At 39.8% G+C, this 24003-nt stretch overlaps 1 long non-coding RNA gene across 1 annotated transcript; it reads right to left on the reverse strand.

Moving 5' to 3' along the window:
• Positions 1-16788: 16788 nt before the first annotated feature.
• LOC108292932 lies at positions 16789-22166 on the reverse strand. Its single transcript, XR_001820490.2, has 3 exons — positions 22029-22166; positions 17899-17978; positions 16789-17025 (listed from the first exon to the last, which is right to left on the reverse strand). It is a non-coding gene; the product is annotated as an uncharacterized LOC108292932 (long non-coding RNA).
• Positions 22167-24003: the final 1837 nt, after the last annotated feature.

Below are 24003 nucleotides of genomic sequence, written 5' to 3' on the forward strand. Positions count from 1 at the left end.
TGGCCTCCCACAGCTAGGACTACAGGTGCATGCATGGCTAATTGTTTTTTGGTTTTGTTTGGTTTGGGTATTTTTGTAGAGACAGGGTTTCACCATGTTAGCCAGGCTGGTCTCAATTCCTGGGCTCAAGTCATCTGTCTGCCTTGGCCTCCCAAAGTGCTGGGATTACTGGTGCCACCGCACCCAGCTTTTTTTTTTTTTTTTTTTGAGACAGAGTCTTGCTCTGTCACCCAGGCTGGAGTGCAGTGGCATGATCTGCAACCTCCACCTCCCAGGTTCTTGCAATTCTCCTGCCTCAGCCTCCTGAGCAGCTGGGACTACAGGTGCACATCACTATGCCCGGCTAATTTTTTGTATTTTAGTAGAGATGGGGTTTCACTGTGTTGCCCAGGCTGGTCTGGAACTCCTGAGCTCAGGCAATCTGCCTGCCTTGGCCTCCCAAAGTGCTGGGATTACAGGTGTGAGCCACCACGCCCGGCCACACTTAGGTGCTTAGCTGAATATTTTAAAGGTGAGGCCAACAGAGAAATTTCTGCTTGAACCAGCAAAAATACGAAATAACTTTGCAACACACACACACACACACACAAACATGGAGCCCATTTTTTTACTCTTCAAAATTATTTCCCATGTCAAAGAAACAACTTCATTGAAATGCAAAAATATTCCCAGATGATTTTTTTTTTTGGGGGGGGGGACGGAGTTTCGATCTTGTTACCCAGGCTAGAGTGCAGTGGCGCGATCTCGGCTCACCACAACCTCCGCCTCCTGGGTTCAGGCAATTCTCCTGCCTCAGCTTCCTGAGTAGCTGGGATTACAGGCACGCGCCACCATGCCCAGCTAATGTTTTGTATTTTTACTAGAGAAAGGGTTTCACCGTGTTGACCAGGACGGTCTCGATCTCTTGACCTCGTGATCCACCCGCCTCAGCCTCCCAAAGTGCTGGGATTACAGGCTTGAGCCACGCGCCCAGCCGATTTTTTTTTTAATTATTTTTTGAGACAGTGTCGCTCTTGTCACCCAGGCTGGAGTGCAAGGCTCCATCTTGGCTCATTGCAACCTCCGCCTCCTGGGTTCAAGGGATTCTCCTCCCTCAGGCTCCCAAGTAACTGGGATTACAGGCATGTGCCACCACACCTGGCTAATTTTTGTATTTTTAGTAGAGACAGGTTTTCTCCATGTTACCAGGCTGGTCTGGAACTGCTGACCCCAGGTGATCCACCACTTTGGCCTCCCAAAGTGCTGGGATTACAAGCCTGAGCCACTGCGCCCAGCCACAGAAGATTACTTTTATCATCTCTCACGAAACGTGTAGAAAATTAACCTGGCTGTGCCTTTTTTTTTTTTTTACTAAGAAGTCTGCAACACAGGTTCTTGCTTGCCAACCAGAGAGCCTTATTGTGTGTTACACACAAAAGCAGGGAGATTGAAAACATATGATTCAGTTATGGAATCTACGGAAAATGGGATCAAGCTTCTTAAATTGGCAGGGAAATACATTTCCTAGATTTTTCCATGGGATAAGTAGAGAAAGAAAACCTTTTTTCCTCTGCCCTTCTTGGGCCTCTGCCTGGATCCCTACAAATTGTACTGACAAATGACAAATTAACCATCAAAAACACAATTCTATTGACAAGTTCACCTCTCAGATGTGTCAAAAAGTTAGTTGGAATTTAAGGTCTATACACCTAACTTACTGAAAAGGGAACAGAGAAAGTGCACTTAAAGAAAATCAAATGACATTTTGGAAAGCCAGAGGAGCCACAGATAACATGATGGTCTTGTGACAATGTCCTGTTTGGGTTTTGGGTATAGTGCTGACTTCTCCTCTAAGAAGAAAAGATTAGAGATGCTCCCACTAAGGGGATTTCTGACAATTTCATTCCTTTGAGTTCCTTTTGGGACTCTCTGCATTTAGATAGATGAGATATTTCAGAAACTCCAATGCCTTGGCTCAAAAATAATTCTTAATGTAGCATATTTTGGGGTGGTAAACCCTGATAACCTCAGAGATAAATATAAAAGTTGAAATATTAAACAGAAAATCAATTTATCAAATAAATGAATTAATGACTATAAGACACAAAAATAAAATGTATGCTTGTGAGCTGGGTGCAGTAGCTCAGACCTCTAATCCTAGCACTTTGGGAGGCCAAGGTGGGAGCACAACTTGAGCCCAGGAGTTCAAGACCAGCCTGAGCAACATAGTAAGGAGACCCCGTCTCTACAAAAAATAAAAACAGGCCAGGTGTGGTTGCTCATGCCTATAATCCCAACATTTTCGGAGGCAGAGGCAGGCAGATCACCTGAGGTCAGGGGTTCGGGCATAGCCTGACCAAAATAGTAAAACCCCACCTCCACTAAAAAAACAAAAATTAGCAGAGCATGGTGGCAGGTGCCTGTAATACAGCTATTCAGGAGGCTGATGGAGGAGAATTGCTTGAACCTGAGAGGGTGGAGGTTGCAGTGAGCTGAGATCAGGCCATTGCACTCCAGCCTGAGCGACAAGAGTGACACTCCATCTCAAAAAATAAAAATAAAAACAAAATTAGCTGGGTGTAGTGGAAGCGGCTACTTCCCAAGTAGTCCCAGCTACTTGGGAAACTAAGGTGGGATGATCACTTGTGCCCAGGAAGTCAAGGCTGCAGTAAAATATGATCGTGCCACAGCCCTCTAGCCTGGGTGATGACAGAGCAAGATCCTATCTCAAAAAAAATAATAGAAGTTTGCTTAAGCAGTTGTGTATCAAGTAAGAATCACAGTTACCACAAAAGTCACACAATTTTATCAAGTAACTGAGATCAGTATTCAGTATGCAGTTACAGCAAATGGAGGCTCTGTGTCACCAATTTAGAGTTTAGCGTCTGCCAAGAGAACTTTTCCTTGTTGCAGTGACAATAAAACCCCAAACCAAAAGGAATCTAACTGGATGGAGCATAGTTTGGGACGTTCAACATATTCCTCGGGAGAATTTTTGCTAAAATTTCTGTTGAAAACATAAATTTCCAGACCCCACTGCAAGATGTTTTCATTCAACATATTTGAGTTGATACCCGGGCATGTGTACCTTACAATTTTGTAAGGATTTTGATGATCATCCACTACAGGGACCATGAAGTGAAGCCACAGTCTGCATCTGAAAACATTTCAAAATTCACGTACTCAAAGACAGAATTTGAAAATGAAGTTTTGTTTGCTTACTTGGAGCACACAGTGCTGACTCATTTTATTGAGTAATAGAGTGTTGGTGCTCAAAGATTATCTGGTCAAAAAGAAAATAAACAGATGAAACAACCAAAGCCCAGAAAGTGCCCATGACCCACAGAAAGTGCCAATTCTCCTACGCTTTCCTCACCCCACTGCCTGCATTCCATCTGGACATTACTTGAAAAGTGTGTTTAAATATTTTCCACATGTAATGTGCTTTCCTTACTGTGTTGGTGTATATTTCTACTTATCCAATTGCTACCTATTTTCAGAATGTAATCAAAATGGCATCTACACATATATACACAACAAATACATATACATATACACATACAACAAAAGAAAGAAAGAAAGTTAGAAAGCAAGACCCAAGAAAAGGAATCATAAATATGGCAATGACAATTCATCAACTTTGCAACAATGAAGTTGAAAATGGTGCTAAGCTCGACAGCCAGGGCATAAAGAGACAGCTTAGACCATAAGCTTCAGTGAAGGTACGTGGCATGATTTCTTTCTCGTTAATTATTTTTCTTCCTGTGTTAAACCATGCACTGCTCAGTCAATAATTAATAGCTATGACCTACAATCCTGGAGCCAAACCACATTAAACTTTTATTCCATATTACTCAGGACCTGCAAATTTCAGGAGGAAATGTAGAAGGTAACTAGGATTATGGAGAAAACAAAATGACCTATGGCTGTGAGTATGTCCTATCACATTAGTAAAGCATTCAGTCATAGTTGAACAAAGATGATTGAAGCTGTGCTAAAAGGAATTATGCTTACCCTTGTTCTTTTATTTTAGATCTAACAGCCAAGCCTGAATATCCTGAGTCTCAGTGTCTCTGAACCACTGTTAGTCAGGTTTCTTTTTCATTTTCTCCTAAGACACTACGTAGAATTCTTCAGTCCGTTTGGTTGTTCAGGCTTCATCTTTCCCATTTTTTAGGTATTTTCCCCAAAACAATAGTGGGAAATAAAAAGAAAAGAAAAACCATTCAATCCTCCTCTCCTAAAAAGTACAGCTTCCCCAGTTTGTTGTGGTTGTCACTGTTGCTGTTGTTAACAACTGTCCTGTCTTTTGTGTAACTTGAATAGTTCTTGCTTTTAAAAATGTTTATCCAGGGCTCTACATACTTCCTATGGCTCCCTGCTGATAAAGCTTCAGTGTAATTGAAGTATTTATATGAACACTGAAGAATTCAACTTGCATTATTTAGACACACAAAGGAAAAATTTTGGCATTTCCAAGTCACAGTTGTGTAATCAGATGACATAGTGTCAGTTGATTTAAGAATACCTTTACACTCGGGAAAAAAAAAATGTAAAATTGCTATGTTTTCTCTATTATATGTCGTTTGTTGGAGAAATTTATTTTACTGGATTATACTTCAACGTGTATTGAATGTTTCAAACTACATAGTCTAAAATAGTCATGCTGGACTATATGTTTGTTTAATTAACCTGGGAAAATAAATGTCAATGGACCAGGGGAAAGCGAACTCATCATCATTTAATTAGACCTAAAGGCAGGCTTTTTTTTTTTTTTTTTTTTTGCCTTTAAATGTGTTGCCCCTTGACACATCGTTATTATGGAAATAAATGTAACACTGAATAAGCTAACGCCATGCTTTTGGAATTATGACATGAAGGGGAAGAATTACAGCACACTGGGAATTTTTGTAAGAATTGATTTACAAAAGAAGTTGCCACATTTGTTTTTATTGTGGTTAAAGCTCTAGTTTGGGAAAAGACAAAAGGGCAAGCAATCGGGAAGTTTCTGGATGAATGTGGATCTAATGAACAGAGTCCATTGGTTCCACAGGCCAGGGTAAGATTCCCACAGTTCTGAACAAACAGTTCTCAGCCAATAATTCCTAAGCCTTTGTTTCCCCACTTTGGAATTCTGACTACAGGCATGTTACCAAGCCAACTGGGTTCACTACAAAGACCCGGAGAACGCTTTTTATCACAAAGATCAAGACAACAATTGTGTGCCTACAAGAAAAAAAAACAACTAAAACCATCCAACAAGCATTAAAAGAACAATTCTAGAGATAGTTGCCTTTGAACTCCAATAATGGGCAACATTCAGTCGTGAGACTTGAATTCCAAGTTAAAAGAATTCATTACCAATTGCCTTTTCTTATAATTATGAGAGCCACTGGCAGCAAGTATTTTCAGCAGCATTATTTTTGTCCAATGTAATATTTTACAGTGAGGTCAAATCCCATACAATAACCATATTGTAAATCGACTTTATAGGCTTCGTTTTGTTTATTACAGAGTTCATTTATGAAACAGAAGAAATCTAAATTTTGCCTTGGCTTCACCCCAAACTGCAAAAAGTACTGTTTTACAAAAGCTTGTTCTGAAATATCACTTCCTGAATGTAGAAGTTTGCTATTTGCACAGATACATTCCACAGACATACACACTATCCAGCTGAGAAAACAAAGGATCGTCCATCTGGATATTTCTTTTTTCCTCCTAACTGTGACCTGTGAATAATTTCAGTTCCACATGGAAAAAAATAAATAAAACTTCCATTGTTGTGTAAACACAGCACTTTCTAACGATGTGGGAACAATTTACACTGAATCTGAGCAGACACAATAATTAAGAATACATATTCTGGCCGGGTGCAGTGGCTCACGCCTGTAATCCCAGCACTTGCGGAGGCCAAGACAGGCAGATCACGAGATCAAGAGATAGAGACCATCCTGGTCCATATGGTGAAACCTCGTCTCTACTAAAAATACAAAAATTAGCTGGGAGTGGTGGTACGTACCTGTAGTCCCAGCTACTCGGGAGGCTGAGGCAGAAGGATCACTTGAACCAGGGAGGCAGAGGTTGCAGTGAGCCGAGACTGCCCACTGTGCTTCCAGCCTGGCGATAGAGCAAGACTCCATCTCAAAAAAAAAAAAGAATATATATTCTATTTGAAGAATTTGACCACTATTATTTGTGGGGTTCTACATATTCAGAACCTTACAAATAGCTTATGGAATTCAATCTTTCCTTATCATAAAATTCATGACAAGCATTCTTTGTTTTGGTCTTGGTTTCGGTTTTGAGACAGGGTCTCACTATGTCACCCAGGCTGAAATGCAGTTGTAGCTCACAACAATCTGGAACTTTTGGACTCAAGGAAATTATCCTGCCTCAGCTTCCCTAGTAGCTGGGACTACAGGCACCTGCCACTGAGGCCAGCTAATTTTTTTAATTTTTTATTTATTGTTTTTTTTTTTTTGTAGAGACAGGGTCTTGTTTAGTTGCCCAGTCTGGTCTCAAACTCCTGGACTCAAGTGATCCTCCCACCTCGGCCTCCCAAAAATATTGGGTATGAGACACCACAGTCAGCCAAGTATTTATTTTAATGTGTTTTGTGTGTTCATTCTGTTTTTTGTCTGCATAAGAAAGGCAAAAGATCACCTTTTAAACCAACTATCCTGGTGGTTCATTTTGTGGAAGGATTAAATGAGTCTTGCATTTGATAAAAATTCAAAATTACTACCCCAAACCACAGCACCTTGTTTTATCTAATGAGAGTACCTTGCTGCTTTCAGAGAGCTTCTCAGAAGCACTTTTCTTGCCAAAAAAAAAGGTAAGTTCTATAATAGAATGAATGCTCCAGATTTTTGTTTTTAACTTAGATTTTAATGATCAATTTTTTCTTATCTTCATGAATGCATTTCAATGCTACGCCAGCAAATTTTATGCCAAAATCAATGTGGAGAACTCTTTTGGCATATATATATTAATTTCATACATGGGAAACTGTAAATTTGGCAAGTAACTTCTCCTTATTTGTAAATAATTAGCTTTGGTGCATTGCCTACAAGATTTCAGATTATCGTGAAAAGAGTATTTAGATGTTTTTAGGTCTACATTTTAAGACTAGCTGCTGGCAGATAACAGAAATACCTTGATTATCAGCCAACACAAACAGCTCTTAACTAAAGGCAGATTGGTATATTTTGTCTGTACAGAAAAAGAAATCTATAAATCAAATATGATTTTCCCATAGAGGTAATATAATATTTTATTCCCATCAAGACCTTGGTAACAGGAGAGGTCACCAGGATGGTAAAAGAGGAGATACCAGCCTTCATCCTCCCACAAAAAAACACATGCAGACAGCTATCCACAAGCCTAAACAGCATTGAGAGGGATCTAGGGCCTACTAAAGAATCTGCAGCAACACAGTCAAGTGAAAAAAACAGAATATTCACATAGAAATAACTGCTGGTGACATTAGCAAACTTGAGGCACCAGGATTAAGCTAGCAACAAAGAGGTAGAGGCTATCAATATCAATCATGTAACAGGAACCACTCTAGTCCCCAGCAGCCTGCTCCAGAGAGGACACCAGCATCCTTTGCCACTGAGGTATCAAACAAGCATTCCTTCTAGGGAACATCAGAGAGGGAGAAGCATATTGCATACTCCTCTCCCTCCCAAGAAGCAGTCACTGTTGGGCCACTTCAGGAACAGAGCTATCATCTCTCACAAACCCACAAATTCCCTGATCCTGAAGCCATAGCCATCCTTCCACACCCTGGACATCCTGGGTGTCCACACTCTACACCCAGGCTCTGTGCCTGTACTGTGCCCACCCATGTCTCAAGCACCAAAGCCACTGCCATAGGAAGTTGGTTCACACTGCAGGCCCCACAGCCACACTCTAACTCCACATGCCTAAAGTTCAGCAGCAGCTCAGGCACCATAAAGCGCTAGGCTCCATTCTAATTCCAGAGCCACTTTAACTCTGCTCACACTTGTGCTGCTGTTCTGAGCTTCACCAGCACATATGCCCTGCATACTGTAGCAAGCAATATAGCAGCAGAGGTGCCTATGCCTTGGTCACCAATGCCATTACCACCACAGATCCTAGAGCCATAGTACCTCCATGTGTTCCCACACTCAGGTCTCAGCTCTGTGGCTGCTTCACAAGCACCACTCATCAAATATTGGTGCCATCATCACTGCAAGCAGGCCCGCTATGCGAAGAAGGATCTTCGCAGCTACAACTTCCCTAGTGAGAGGAAAAGAGCGTGGCAGGGGCACTACACAGCTGTACCCTCACTGGTGCCAGAACTACGGTACCCTACTCAGAAAGCCCCCTTGTAGCTTCCCACCTATAGGGGAAGGGTTTTTTCCACAGCAAAACTAGCCCATAAAATCTGGAAAAGATACGTAATCCACAAATACACAGACATCAACATAAGGCACAAGAAACATGAAAAACCAAGGATTCATAAAACCACTAAAAGAACGTAACATTTGCCCAATACCTGACCCCAAAAAAATGCAGTTATATAAAATACCTGACAAAGATTCAAAATAAGTGTTTTAAGGAAGTTCAGTGAACTTTAAGAAACTTTAGAGAAACAATCAATGAAACTTTAAGAAATCTTAGAGACACAATCAATGAAATTAGGAAAACAATGAATGATCAAAATGAGAAATTTAACAGAGATTAAAATTATAAAGAAAATGACAGAAATTCTGGAGCTGAAAAATACAATAAGTGAAATGGAAAATGAAATAGAAAGCATCAACAGCAGAATTGATAAAGCAAAGAATTTCTGAACTCAAAGACAAGTTATTTGAAAATATAACATGAACGAAAGTAATTGAAGACACAAATAAATGGGAAGATATCCCAAATTCATAGACTGGAAGAATTAATAATGTTAAAATGCCCCTACTACCCAAAGCAATCTACACATTCAATGCAATAGCTATGAAAGTTCCAAGGACACATTTCACAAAAATTAAAAAAAAAAAATCTCTAAATTCATATGGAACCGTGAAAGATGCCGAATAGGCAAAGCAGTCTTAAACAAAGAGAATAAAACTGAAGGCATCACAACATCTAATTTTTAAAATCTACTACAAAATGATAATAAGCAAAACAGCATGGTACTGGCATAAAAGCAGACATACCGATCAATGGAACAGAATACAGAGCACAAAAATAAATTCACGTTTATGGTCAATTGCTTTCAACAAAGATGTCAAGCACACACAACGGAGGAAAGACAGTTCCTTCAACAAATGGTGCTGAGAAAAGTGGATATCCACATGCAAAAAAGTAAAATAAAATTAGACCATTATCTCACATCATATACAAAAATCAACTCAAAACAGATTAAAGCAACCTATAGAATAGGAGAAAATATTTGCAAGCCATACAGATAAGGAGTTATTCCCAAAATATATGAGGAACTCAACAGCAAGAAAACAAGCCAATTAAAAAATGGGCAAGGCTGGGCACGGTGGCTCAAGCCTGTAATCCCAGCACTTTGGGAGGCTGAGATGCGTAGATCCCCTGAGGTCAGGAGTTCGAGACTAGCCTGGCCAACATGGTGAAACCCCGTCTCTACTAAAAATACAAAAATTAGCCAGGCATGGTGGCGCATGCCTGTACTCCAGCTATGTGGGAGGCCGAGGAGGTAGGATTACTTGAACCTGGAAGGTGGAGGTTGTGGTGAGCCAAGATCACGCCAATGCACTCCAGCCTGGGCAACAAAGTAAGACTCCATCTCAAAAAAAAAAAAAAAAAAAAAATGGACATAGGGTCAGGTACCATGGTACCTATAGTGCTAGCTACTTGGGAGGGTGAGACAGGAGAATCACTTGAATACAGGAGTTCTGAACTTCAGTGCATTATGTCACTCGGGTGTCCACACTAAGTTCAGCATCAATATGTTGACCTTGTGGGAGGAAGATACCCCAGGTTGTCTAAGGAGGGGTGAATAGGCTCAAGTTGGAAACAGAGCAGATTAAAACTTCCATACTCATCAGTAGTGGCATCTTACCTGTGAACAGCCACTGTACTTCAAACCGTGCAACATAGGGAGACCTCTATTCTATAAAAATTATTTTTTTTAATGGGCAAAGAACCTGAATAGACACTTCTCAAAAAAGGACAAAGAAGTGACCAACAGGCATATAAAAAAACTACTCAACATCACTGATCATTCAGCAAATGCAAATTAAAACAATAATAAAATTTAACCTCATACCTGTTAAAATGATTATTACCGAAAAGGACAAAAGATAGCAAATGTTGGTGAGGATGTGGAGAAAAGGTAATTTATAAGGGTATGTAAATTAGCACTGCCATTATGAAAAAGAATATGGAGGTTGCACAAAATATTAAAAATAAAACTACCACATGATCCAGCAATCCCACTGATGGGTATATATCCAAAAGGTATGAAATCAGTATTTTGGGCCAGTGCAGTGGCTCACGCCTATAATCTCAGCACTTTGGGAGGCTTGAGGCAGGTGGATCACAAGGTCAGGAGTTCAAGACCAGCTTGATTAACATGGAGAAACCCCATCTCTACTAAAAATACAAAATTAGCTGGGCGTGCTGGCACATGCCTGTAACCCCAGTTATTTGGGAGGCTGAGGCAGGAGAATTGCTTGAACCAGGGACGTGGAAGTTGAGGTGAGCCAAGATCACACCCTTGCACTCCAGCCTGGGCAACAAGAGTGAAACTTCATCTAAAAAAAAAAAAAAATAGAAATCAGTATTTTGAAAAAGTACGCTCTCATGTTTATCTCAGCACTATTTACAATAACCAATACACAGAATCAACCTAAGTACCCAGCAATGGGTGAATGAATAAAGCAAATGTGTTTTACATACACAATGGAATACTATTCAGCCTTAAAAGAAAAAGAAGGTAATCCTGTCTTTTGCAACAACACATGGATGAACCTGGAGAACACTATGTTAAGGGAAATAAGCCAGGCTCAGAAAGACAAATACCATACAACCTCACTTACATATTGAATCTCAAAAAAAGTTGAACTTATAGAAACAGAGAGTAAAATGGATTGCCAGAGGCCAGAGGTGGGGGCAATGGGGAGCTGTTGGTCAAAGAACACAAAATTTCAGTTAGACCAAAGGAATAAGTTCAAGACATCTATTGTACATCACGGTGAATATAGTTAGTAGCAGTATATTGTATACTTGAAAATTGCTAAGAGAGATTTTAAGTGTTCTCACTACAAAACAAATGATAAAACAAAATGTGTGTGAGGTAATGCATATGTTAAACAGCTTCACTTAGCCATTCCACAATGTATATCAAAACATCACGTTGTACATCATAAATATATACAACTTTTACGTGTCAATTTAAAAAATAAATGTTTTAAAAAGACTTTGATGACAAACTGTTTAGAAAAACAAAGGACCAAAAGTTTTATATTTATTTAACTAATGATAAACAACTTGTTTATATTCTGCATAGTATAACCAGGTTCCTAGACTAGCCAATCCTAATATTTTATTTAAAAGAGGTATGAGAACAGGAATTATATCTGAGTCTATCAGTCAAAATCCCAGCAAGACTTAGGCCAGGCAAGTAGAGAAGAGGGAGAGGTGGGAGGAAAGGTATCACGCCTCACACAAGAGGGAGGCCAACCGAGAAAGGTAATTTGTGACCTGCCTGCTTTCAGTTCCATAATTACTGGGTGTCTTAGTCTGTTTTGTGTTGCTATAACAGAATAACTGAGACTGGGTAATTTATACAGAAAATAGGTTAATAGCCTTCTGAAGGCTAAAACCAAAAAGCACAGCACTGGCTTCTGCTCAGCTTCCGGTGAGGGTCTCGGGCTGCATCACAACATGGAGGAGAAACAGAAGAGGAGAAGTGTGCAAACAGAGGGCAAAGCACAACAGGCAAACTCACTTTATAACAACTCGCTCTGGTGGGAACCAATACATTCCTGGGAGAACTAACCCAATACTGCAAGAAGTGCATTAATCTCCTCATGTGGGTAGATCCCTTATGACCCAAACATTTCTTAAAAGCCCCACCACTTCTAAATAGCATTACATTGACAATAACATTTCAACGTAAGTTTTGGCAGAGATTAATCACATCCAAATCATAGCGATGGGATACTGTAGACAAAGAGCTTTGGGTGTGAATGGCTGCAGGTCAAAATCTATTGCTATTATTCATATTGTCTTTCAAAAGAAAACAAAGTAAAAACAATATATTAAAAATGCATTTTAAAACACTCACTCTACTTTTAGATGTTAGTAAATTTATAAATGTTTCCTTGTATTTTTTGGTACCAATAATACAAAAGAGAAATTACTGAATTAGTATGTATGTTGTTAGATCCATATATGTATCTATCTGGAATGCATGTATGTGTGTATATATCTATATGTACATATCACACAAAAACATATACAGGCAAACCTAATGCTTCTCATATGTCTTTGAAGAGTAAGAAAGAACTGTACTACAATCAAAGTATATGGTAAGCTCTAATCTTTTTGCAACATTATCTAATTTATATAGTTTGAAATATGTATGAGCCTTTGGTTTGGTAATGCAATTCTGAGGGCTTGCCACTGAGAATATAATCTTTATGGATCAATGCATAATTTATTCCTTTAAGTGTAGTATTAGTACTTCAAATTGATATTTTTTCCAAAAAATATATATATGTAAACTTTTCCTAGGCATATGTCAATTACCCATCTGCCTTTTGGAGTCTTCCAAAGAATAAAATGGAAAGGAAATTTAGTTTAATGCTTTGCTTTCTCTTACAGAGAAACATTTCTAATATCTAAAGTGGAAATTTCATGAGGAAAAAGTCCTACTTTGGATTTCCAACTCTAATGTAAAACTATGGTATGCCCCCAGCTGAATCATAAAGTGAACCTAGAGTTCTATTCAACTACAAATGGACCGTCTTCCCTTTTCAGTTTTCACCTGTGAGCAGGGCAGGATGTGGCACCATAAATGGGAGCTAAGTCCATTGCTCTCTTCTCAAAAGAACTGCCACAGGCAATTCTTCATTAACAATTTATGTGGCCTGTGCCCTCACTGTCACAGCTCCCTGAATGGTGATCTGGGCCAGAATCAAGGCAGACATTTTCACGTCTAGCAGTCTTGGGATCAGACCAGCACACGCACTCAAGCTAGAGATAAGAAAGTAGGAAGAAGCAGAGATGGAAAACCTAAGTGTTGATCACTGAGTTTCATTCTTTAAATATATTATTTTCACTTCTCACAAGACCCACTAATTTATGATTGAAACACTGACAAGCAGAAAGATTTAGAAAATCTTCCCAATATCATCTAACTAACGAGTGGCTAGGCAGGGATTCACACAAATCTCTGTCGGACTCCACAGCTGCCCAGCTAATTAGATTTTGTCCATGCTGATAAACATTATTAGCTGTACGTAGATTACTTCCTGTAAGTGGGAAAAGTGCAGCACCTCATTGGTCAATTGACAGAATGGAAAATTCTGAAATTCTCAAAAATTGAGGATTTTTTTTTTGAGATGGGGATCTTGCTCTATTGCCCCAGCTGGTCTGAACTCCTAGGCTCAAGCAATCCTCCCTCCTTGGTCTCCCATAATGTTGGGATTACAGGCATGAGCCACCATGCCTAGCCAGAAATTGAGGATTATGTCTTATTTATCTCTGCATCCCTTATAGAAACTAGCTAAATGTTAATTCTCCAAGTGTTCAAGAAATAATGGTTAAATGGGTGATCCATAAATTGGAATATACATATATATATACTTTTTTTTTTTTTGAGACGGAGTTTAGCTCTTGTTACCCAGGCTGGAGTGCAATGGCGCGATCTCGGCTCACCGCAACCTCCGCCTCCCGGGTTCAGGCAATTCTCCTGCCTCAGCCTCCTAAGTAGCTGGGATTACAGGCACGTGCCACCATGCCTGGCTGATTTTTTGTATTTTTAGTAGAGACGGGGTTTCACTATGTTGACCAGGATGGTCTCGATCTCTTGACCTCGTGATCCAGCTGCCTTGGCCTCCCACAGTGCTGGGATTACAGGCTTGAGCCACCGCGCCCGGCCTGGAATATATTTTTTCATCTTGCTTTAGTTAGAAATGCCATTAAAACAGTACAAGTAAATGTGCAAGTATAAGATATACATTTAATTTTTTGAACATGCTGGTGATTTTACAATGATGTAACACAGAAATCATTAGCTGCCTGTTATATAAATTCACTGTCCTGCCCCCACCATCAACTACTTTATTCAGAGATAAATAAATTATGGGCCAATTGTATTTTTTTAATGGCTTTGACTTTTTTGTATCTCAGAAATATGATTTAGAAGCAAATTTTTAAGATTGTAGACAACATCTCTGGAGAAGAAGACTTTATCATATGTCTGATCATTGAAAATCCAAACATCAGCATAAGGAATCTGTTAATGAGATGTCAAAGCCTGTATATCTGCTTATGAGTGTCTCACTGTTTGCCAAAATAAAACAAAATCTAATAATAGAAAAAGTTTATGTAATGCATTACTGTTTACAAAGCATTTTCCTAAGTTTCTCAAATTAAGGTACTTGTTCTTCATAGCAGAAATCAAAACATAAACACAGTTAAGTGACTGTCAAGTTGTGTGAAATATTTTTATATGAAAACAAATGGATCTTTGATAGATATGTATTCTCCTTTTTTTTTTTTTTTTGGCTCCTGTAGATTCATTTTTAAGACATAAAAGAGAAGACCTCAATAAAATTGTTCTGTAATGTGTTCTTTACTTTTCTCCCAATTCCTCACCTACCTATCATGAAAAATCATGGTGAAAGCATCTGAGAAAAACTACTATATATTATCTCCTTTTGTCTTCTGGAGAGCTCCATGATGTAATTGTGTTTATGATAGTTTACAGGTAAGTAAAGAAGCACTGAGAAGTTAATTCCATCATAGTGGAGAGAAAAAGTTTTAAAGAACATTACCTTTTCCAGGAAGAATCTCTTTTTACCTCTTTGCAAACTCAACTATTTATAGCACATTATCAATATCCTATGTGAGATTTAAGAGTGCTCTGGAACTCTTGTGAAGGAATCCATGTGAACATGGATTGCTGTATATGGAATGTATAAAACAGAGATAGAATTATATTCATTCTCAACCTACTTTCTCTTAACCAACTCTGCTACTAATCAATATTCTTTCTTCTCCCTATAAAATGTTACATATTCGCTTTCTGTAAAGTATAAAGAAAATCTACCATGGTGATTTTCAAAAAGCGATCCCTGGGCCAGCAGCATCACCATCACCTGAAAACCTGTGAGAAATGCAAATTCTCAGGCCCCACTCCAGATCTATTGCACCTAAAACTCAGGGGATGAAGTTAAGAAATCTGTTTTAACAAGCCCTCCAAGAAATTCAGATGCTAACATTTGAGAATCACTTACTGGAAAGATTCTACTTGCACATTGTCTATACACTTTCACTTCACTTGAAAGAAACAAAAACTGCAAACTATAGACCATTAATTTATAAGTATGTGCAAAAAGAACTACATTGTATTTCTCAGTAGGTGGAATAGCCCTTATCCCTTTATAAAAAGATTGCTGGATGGATGTCATATATATATATATATATATAGACACACACACAATTTTTCATATTTTCTTACCTTGGCAATATTTTTCACTAACTGACCAGGGATTTCTCTATATAAAAGTAGAGACAGACAATAGAGAGATGATAGATGGTAGGTAGATTGATAGGTAGGTAGGTAGGTAGGTAAGTAGACAGATAGATAGGTGTGTGTGTGTGTGTGTGTGTGTGTGTGTGTGTGTGTGTGAAGTAAGGGTATAAGCACGCCTCTGAAAATCCCTTAAGATGCGCACAGAGGGCATTCAAATGCCCTCTTTTTAAAATGTCTACACTTGAAGTATATCTTCAAATTAAATAAAGAAATGTGATGTTGAGAACTAAGAAAAAACAATCTGCCGATTCGGGGGTCTCATGGCACAGAGGAGCTGGGAGAGCTGCCCCATGAAGTGTGCAGGGAGAAACAGAACTCCCACCTGGGCAGAAGACATAGCTCCTATATCTTGCCCCTTAGGCCAAGCTCCTGGAATCAGGGTTACACCTAGTTGACTGAAGAAAAGCCTTTTTTGTTGTTGTTGTTGAGAAAGAGTCTTGCTGTCACACAAGCTAGAGTACAGTGGCATTATCTCAGCTCTGCCTCCTGAGTTCAAGTGATTCTCCTGCCTCCACCTCCCAAGTAGCTGGGTTACAGGTGCCCATCAGCACATGCCTGACTAATTTTTGTATTTTTTTAGTAGAGACAGGGTTTCACCATGTCTGGCCAGGCTGGTCTCGAACTGCTGACCTCGTGATTTGCCCTCCTTGGCCTCTCCAATGCTGGGATTACAGGCATGAGCCACTGTGCCCAGCCTAAAGAAAAGCTTTGAGCAGACTAGTCTAGATGACAACTTGTATTAGTCCATTCTCATGCTGCTATAAAGAACAGCCTGAGACTGGGTAATTTTAAAAGAAAGAGGTTTAATTGACAGTTTAACATAACTGGGGAGGCCTTAGGAAACTTACAATCATAGTGGAAGAGGAAGTAGGCACATCCTTCTTCACACAGCAGCAGGTGAAACAGAAGTGCCAAGCAAAGGAGAAAAAGCCCCTCATGAAACCATCAAATCTCGTGAGAACTCACTATCACGAGAACGGAATGGAGGTAAAACCACCCCCATGATCCAATCACCTCCTGCCAGTTTCCTCCCATGGCCACATAGGGATTATGTGAACTACAATTCAAGATGAGATTTGGGTGGGGACACAGCCAAATCATATCAAAACTGCTCCATGAATACTTCCATCTGAGAGTACTTTAGAGACTGTCCATACTAGCTTTGCCCAGGCCTGCCAATCATGTGAGTGGGATCTTTTCCCTCGCCAATGCCTCGTGAGACACCACCACAACTCTCGTAATTCCCCTGGAGACCCTCCATCACCATCACCATCCCTTCTCTATGTCTTTAAGAAAAACAAAGGAGATATAAGTAGTTTTGCCCCTCAAGGAATCACAAGCCTCTCTCTGTGTGTATCTCTTCTCTCTCTCTCATTTCATCTTCACCTGTCTTAGGGATCAAGACCACCTGCTACAGAGGCAAGCTAAAATCTTTTACTGTTGGACTGAAATCCTTTTCTACAGCAAACAGATATGCTACTTAGTAATTCAGAATTCAGTATGTTCTCCACAACACAGATATTTTAAAAGACAGTGAAGTCAACAGAACAAATGAAAAACAAGAAGACTTTCTTCAAGTGAATGTAGACCTACTCTCTCCAAAACTAAACCTGAAGCTTTGTGCTAAGAGTTATGGGGGAGGGAGTGGAGCAGGCCGAAGAGGGGAAGTAACTGTATTTATTGCCAAATGCCTACTATTTAAGCTCTCTGCCTTTGGGCTTTTTTTTTTTTTTTTTTTAATCTTAAACACATTCCTTTCAAAGAACTGTGAGTGATTAAACATTATTGCTTCAAAGATACCCTAACATTATTTAGTGGTTGGTTTTAGAAAAAAGCAAGAGGAAACTGTTTCTGCTAGTACTGAGTGATAGCTCAACACCATTTAACTGGGCTTTAGGGAACAAAGCCTTCTAATTACCCAGGTGTCAATCTAGTCCTCTCACTTCTGGCTTCCTTCCCTAGCTATACAAGAAGCAGAAAAATATTCTGAGTATGAGTCCGGGGTACAAAATTTACATCCTACAGGACACAGTTTGGTCTACATTGGGCAACTGATCACAAATCTAGGATTTGGCAATGCTCCTCTTTGCATACTAGCTGCACAGGTACATAGTGGTGGGAAGGGAACAGTAATTATCACTTTGCTGGGTTTGACTTACCTTTGCCCAGTAGTGGATATAAAGCTACATTTCTTGACAGAAAATGGTCACACAGAGGAAATCAACTTTAAGGGTTATGACTGAAAAGAAGACATGAAAGGTTTGAATAAGGAAAGTGTTTGTTTTATGGGAAAAATCATATGCTGCATTTGTGTTATCAAATCTTGAGATTCAAAAGAACTGAAAGCAAGAACCCAAACAGATGCTTATACACCCATGTTCATAGCAGCGCTATTATAATAGCCAAATGATGGCAGCAACCCAAATGTCCATCAACAGTGAATGGATAAACAAAATGCAGTATACACACATAATGGAATATTATTCAGCCTTAAAAGGAAATGAAGTTCTGATTACATGCTGCAAACATGGATGAACCTTGAAAACATTATGGTTATGCTAAGTAAGCAAGCCAGACGCAAAAGAATCAACATTGTGTGATTCCACTTACATATCTAGAATAGTCAAGTTCACAGAGACAAAAAGTGGCATCATGATGACCAGTGGCAGGGAGGAAAGAATGGGGAGGTATTGTTTAATAGGTAGTGTTAATATTTGAGATTTTAAAAAAGCTCTGGAAATAAATAACCGTGGTTGTTGCACATGTAGGAGACAAAAAAATATCCTTTGTCTCTATCCCTTTGGGTTCTCTGCCTGGGACACTGTAAATTAGACTAACAAAAGACAGATTAACAAGAAAAAATACATAAAAATTTATTTAATGTAAGTTGTATGTGACCAAGGAGCCTTCATAAAGAAATGAAGACAAAGCAACAATTAAGCTTGTGCATTTTTCTGCTAGATTTGAAGAAGAGTAAAATGTCATGGAAAAATGTCATAGGACAAAGGCTATTACTACCCTTATGAGCTAAGGGTAGTAAACTGGGGAAAACAGCAAGGCCTATTCATTCAGATTGCTCTTGACATCCCTCCATCTTCAGAGGTAGGGATGCTCTTTTCCTCTGAGTATAGCAAGGGCACCTCTCACATGAGGGTCTTGTGACCTGCTTCAAGGGAGAAGTGGGAGGTCCGAGAGTCCTTCCTGCACCTGCTATTTCTCAAATTCCTTCAGCTTAAAATACTCAATATGCCAGAGTGTCACATTTTGGGACAGTGTGTTCTGAACCATATCATACAACATTGTGAATGTTCTTAATGCCATTGAATTGTATACTTAAAAATGATTACGGCCAGCTGTGGGGGCTCTCAGTTATAATCTCAGCACTTTAGGAGGCCGAGGCGGGTAGATCACCTGAGGTCAGGAGTTTGAGACCAGCCTGGCCAACATGGTGAAACCCTGTCTCTACTAAAAATACCAAAAATTACCCAGGCGTAGTGGTGGGTGCATGTAATCTCAGCTACTCAGGAGGCTGAGATAGGAGAATCGCTTGAACCTGGGAGGCAGAGGTTGCAGTGAGCTGAGACTGCACCATCGCACTCCAGCCTGGCAACAGAGCAAGACTCTGTCTCAAAAAAAAAGAGTGAGAGATTACAATGGTAAAGTTTATGTCATATGTGTTTTATCATGATTTTCAAAAATGAAAGACAAAAATTTGAGATTTATGAAGGCCCATAGAATGGGCACCCAGTGAATGTCAAAAGTCTATGACATTGTTTTTAAATGTAATAAAAAACAAAAATGAACAAACAGATATACACAAAATTCTTTAAGAAATTATATAGAATCTCATTTTTTAAAGAAATCTCACAATATAGCATGTTAAGTAAAAGTCTGAAATCTGAAAAAGCATTAATAAAATATTGTAGGGGAGGAAAAAAACACCTTTGTTTTTTACCCATCTTAGGTTCACCGGCTGGGGCTCCTGGAACAAAAGACAGAACCATAGAAATGTATGTTTTGTGTGACACTGGAGCCTTCAATAGGAAATGAAAACCTGAAGAAGGGGTTAAAACTGGGTGCTTTAATGTGAGGTTTGATGAAGAGTAGACAGTCATGGGGAAATGTGATAGCATAAAATGTGCAGGTGCTAATTACAATAAACTAGGGGAAACCACGAATCCATTCAGATTCCTCTCAGCATCCCTGTGTCTTTGGAGATATGGATGCTCCTTTCCTCCAGGTATAAGGAGGGCACCTCTTACATGACCTGCTTCAGGGAAAGTCAGAAAGTCCTTCCTGCATAGTACATTTCTCAAATTCCTTCAGCTTAAAATATTCAATATGCCAAGGTGTCATATTTTGGGCTGGTGTGCCCTGAACTTCATCAGTATTATAGAACAAAGCTATTCTAAACTCACAGTAAGTGGACGCATTGTCACTATCAAATTATATATGAGTACTGCGATGGCTATCAAAGTTTAATAAACTAATTTTGCTGATGAATTTTAAAGATGACAATACAGAAAGCAAAAACACAAAAAATCAGTGACAAAATAAAGCACAGAGTATGGCCAGCTCTGCAGAAGTGAGAGCAGCAGTTGAGTGGTCTGGGATGACAACTGTTGGAAAAGCTAAAAATAGAGAATTTAATGTGGTATGAAAGTAACTGTGTGCAAAACTTGATGTCAATTCATGAAGTATCATGCTATGGCGTTCTTTGCTCTCATTAACACTGAGGAATATTGAGACCGGAGAGTTCCCTTGACCCTTGACCCCCTCACGGGACTTGAAACAGGGGTATCTCCTTTGATCAACCACTGTGCTCAAATCCCTTATAGGAGGGGGAGCACGCAGGTTAGCAGGTGTAGGAGTGAGGAATGAACCCCACTGGCCCACCACAATGTCTAGGGTTTGCTGGCGACCTCTGGAACCCCAAAGGGCATGTGTTATAAACAATGATATTTTAGCATTTGCCATCTACAGATGGTTAAGTGTTAAACCAGGTCAGTGACAGCCTTTTACACCCTGCCCTCTTGGTAGCTGGGTTCTTGTCTAGCATACAGGAAGAATCAGGGCAGACAAACTAGAAGGATAATGAATGTGGAGATTTTACTGAGCAGTAGAAGTGGCTGTCAGCAGGATGGGGAGCTGGAAAGGGAATGGAATGGGAAGATAATCTTACCCTAGAGTTCTGCTGGAGACTGCCAAACTCCTCTTCAACCGTCTCTGGTCGAATTCCTCTCTGACTGTAGTCTCCAATGTCCAGCCTCTTCTCTTCTTGACATTCAGACACTTCTCTTTTTCTCTGCCACACCACCCTCTGCTCCTCTGTCAGTGGAGCTGGGGGATTTTATGGGCACAGGATGTAGGGGTGGCAGGCCAAAAGGCAATATTTGGGCAGAAAAACAGGGATGTGAAGTTCTCATTTAGGAAAGCAGGTCCAGGTTGAGGGTGAAATCCTTGCTGGAAACCCCACCCTTTTCTACCTAGCATTTCCCTGACTTCTGTTCATATCAGTATTACCGATCATGATGGGGAGGAGTAATTGCGACTGAATGCCAAGGAAAATTGTTTGGGCCAAGAAGCTTTGATACGTTCAGTAGAGGATGTGGGACAGAAAGTTTTGATCCCTTCCCTCGTCCATCATAACGGTCATGGCCAACACTCCTATAACAAAAGACAGTACACATACACCATGGAATACTACACAGCCATAAAAAAGAAAAACCCTCATGTCATTTGCAACGTGGACACAGCTAAAGGCCATCATCCATGTGAATTAATGAATTAACACAGAACAGAAAACAAAATACCACATGTTCTCACAAGTGGGAGCTAAACATTAAGCACACATGGACATAAAGAAGGGAAAAATAGACACTGAGGACTGCTAGAAAAAGGGAAAGTACCTTTTGGATACTATGCTCACTGCCTGGGTGACAGACCATCTCTACCCCAAATCTCAGCATCACGCAACATATTCATCTAACAAATCTGCACACAGACCCTCTGAAACAACAACAAAAAATAAGCGGTGGGGGGGGGGCAGGTTAACAAGAAAAAGGTATAACAAAGTTATTTAATCAAGTTTTAGATGACAAAGATGGAGTCTTCATATATCAAACTTTGAGATTCAAGGACTCAAAGACCCAGGGGAAAGTCTCTGTTTTTATGTTTATGTTCAATGAAGAATAGACGGCCATGTAGAAATGAGACTGGACAAAGGGCATGATCTAGTGGTAAGACCGAAGGCGTGAAAACCCAGCAAGCCCGGTCTGTTCCAATTCACCTTGGCCTCTTCGTGTAGCATCCTTCCTGCTGGCTACAGGGAAGGGCTCCTTTGGAATGAGGGTCTTCTTTTTGGCTTGCTTTGGAAGAGAGGAGTTGTAGTTTCTATAACCTGCCTTGGGGAAGAGAAATCCTGGATTCTATAACTTGTTTTGGAAGAGAAGGAGAGACAGAGGACGAGAGATCAAGAGAAGGTCAGAGAGAGATTTTGCTTCTGAAGCAGCTTCTAAGGCCTTCTGATCTCTAGTTCAAAGTGCTCAGCCATGCCAAAGCTCCATGTTTTGGGGAGTCGCTTTCTGAGCCCCAACAAGGAGATATGAGAACAGGTACTGGCAGGAAGCTGCCCACACAGGGGCAAAGGTTTGGACAAGTTTTAAAGAGGAGAAACAGACAATTTCTGGCAGCGATGCAGAGCAAAACGCAGCAGGATTTGGCAAGTGGAGCCAGGTAGGAAATGTAGAAAGAAAGATAATTGAAAGACAACAGTGAGTCAATGAGTCTTTAATCTGATAGCCAGAAGGAAAAGGTGAGGAAAATAGAAGATAGTTGCAATCAAAGCAAAAGTATTGTTACTATTTAATTATTTAGCAGTATGTTAAATGTAATGACCTAAATCTCTGCAAGGTTTTTTTTGTTTGCTTTTGAGACAGGATCTCATTCTATTGCCCAAGCTTGAGTGCAATGGTGTGATCCTAGTTCACTGCAACCTGAAACTGCTAAGCTCAAGCAATCCTCTGCCTCACCTCCTGAGTGGCTGGGACCACAGGCATGTGCCACCAAGCCTAAGTTTGTTAAAATATATATTTTAAAAATGAGGATTTCTCTATGTTGCCCAGGCTGGTCTCAAACTCCTGGGCTCAAGCCATTCTCCTGCATCAGCCTCTCAAAGTGCTGTGATTACAGGTGTGAGCCACCACACCTGGCCATCTCTGTAAGTTCTAAAGGTGTAAACAGCAAAGGCAAGGAAATAAGCTGAAACACCCAAAATTCTCCTTTCAAAAGAAATGTCTTATCCAACCACACACAATACACGTTTATGCTATTCGTTGAGTGTTTTTTGTTTTCCTCAAAGCTTTGGAGGATTTTATTGAGATCTTCATTCATGACTTTGAGCCACATTTGAGGCCTCTTTGTTTGTGCCCTGGTGTGGAAAAGCCTCCTGTACTACACAGGGTTCCAAATAAATAATGAGACATATCCTGGGTCCATGCTTTTGTGTTACGCACCATAATAAAAATAGCATGCTTGGTGCACCAAATAAATAATGTGTTGAGATGTTACATTACACCACATAAATCGATAAAAACAAATGTCTTTCAGCACAATAATTTTGTCTCAAACTCTAACCACGTAACAGAAAATAGATTTCCTGTGTTCCTGAGCCTGGATTGTAAACAGCACCACACCAGTAGACTCTGTTTATTGTTTTGTGTAAGTTCAGAGGGAGAGCGGATTGTTTACTAGAACAAAATCCTTTAAAAAGAAAAAAAAACTGGGATTCTTATCTTTCATTTATTGTTAATAACATACTACAGATATTTGTCAATCAAATTAGAATCACTGTCAGCCCATAATGCATTTTAGTTTAGCCAATATCAGTCAGTCCTGATTTATTTGCTTAATACAAATCTAATTGAGTTTCAGGCTGCTCTTTTCCTTTCAGCTGTTAACCGACCAAGTACATCTTTAATTTCCAAGACCGATGGTGTGGTAGCAGTTGAGAGGAAGGGCGATTTGCATAAGGCCCCAGAAGGGTGCCAAAACTCTTCACGCTTTAAACAACAGCCTTTATTATTCTGTAAGTGGATGTGTTGAATTTTCATGCTTTTGTTTCCAGTTCAGTCCTGACAGAAAAGAATAAAGTAGATTTTGCCAGCACCCCTGCTGTGCCCTGGGGGAGAAATTCAATGTGCCTCATTTGTCTTAATTGGAGAACCGCCCTCAGCACCAGCTTTTTCTATGAATACATTAGCATA

This window comes from Cebus imitator, unplaced genomic scaffold (assembly GCF_001604975.1).
Source record: "Cebus imitator isolate Cc_AM_T3 unplaced genomic scaffold, Cebus_imitator-1.0 Scaffold514, whole genome shotgun sequence".
Taxonomy (NCBI): domain Eukaryota; kingdom Metazoa; phylum Chordata; class Mammalia; order Primates; family Cebidae; genus Cebus; species Cebus imitator.